At 47.2% G+C, this 778-nt stretch overlaps 1 long non-coding RNA gene across 1 annotated transcript in view; it reads right to left on the bottom strand.

The window, feature by feature from the left end:
* Positions 1-248: 248 nt before the first annotated feature.
* LOC127751496 (uncharacterized) overlaps positions 249-778 on the bottom strand; it is a 51,933-nt gene continuing 51,403 nt past the window's right edge. Inside the window, exon 2 of the long non-coding RNA XR_008012139.1 lies at positions 249-378. This is a non-coding gene — a long non-coding RNA (uncharacterized LOC127751496). The remainder of the gene's footprint in view (positions 379-778) is intronic.

The following is a 778-nucleotide window of genomic DNA, read 5'->3' as shown; positions in this document are numbered from 1 at the left end:
ACACTCAAAATAAAGTAAGTGTCGACTACTGGAACAGATGTCTTTTTCTGGCCCAGTAGTCGACACCTCCATTATTTACGCCCCTGACCAAAATTTTCGAAAACCTAAATGGAGAAAGATAAAACATATCTTTGACAACAACACAAACGTCCTTCGGAACCACTCGGGTGAGTGGCAGCCTCACAGAACCTTCCGAGCGAACACCTGCCCACTACTCCGGAGCTAAGAAATTATGTCTCGATGTGACGCGACGAGCAGTCTTCTGTGCGAAGCGCTCCCAACCGGCTCCCGGAGGTGGCACGGAATCGGCAATGGGTTCATTATAATCTCAATAGAGCGCGCTACAACCCGGAAAAACGCGCGAGACTCTAACGTTAACTTCTTCTCGGGAAATCGATCCCAAAGTTGAAAGTGTCGACTACTGGTGTACTGTCGACTACTGGTCCCCTTACCCTACTCGACAACGGGAAACCAAGTCCCTGAACGAAAATTAAAATTGAATGGGCGAAAGCAAGCATGCTATTTCATTAAAAAATTTACCTTACCTGAAAATATGGGAATGTCCAAATTCGAACTCCACTCACGCCGCCACCCGCCTCACCCGGCCGACCGCCTTCTCGCTAACAACAACATACCTGGCAGGGCGCCGTAACTTAACGTAACGCTGTTACGTTACAAATTTTTTCAGTACCAAAATATTTCGTTCCCTTCACCGTTTCGGTACAGTAACTTGTAACGTAACGGCCTCGTGATCCATATTGTTACGTTTCTGTACCTC

The sequence above is a fragment of the Frankliniella occidentalis genome, unplaced genomic scaffold, assembly GCF_000697945.3.
Source record: "Frankliniella occidentalis isolate FOCC.00 unplaced genomic scaffold, Focc_3.1 Scaffold518, whole genome shotgun sequence".
NCBI lineage: Eukaryota > Metazoa > Arthropoda > Insecta > Thysanoptera > Thripidae > Frankliniella > Frankliniella occidentalis.
The sequence above is the reverse complement of the archived record's forward strand: the minus strand, read 5'-3'. Positions and strand labels throughout refer to the sequence as shown.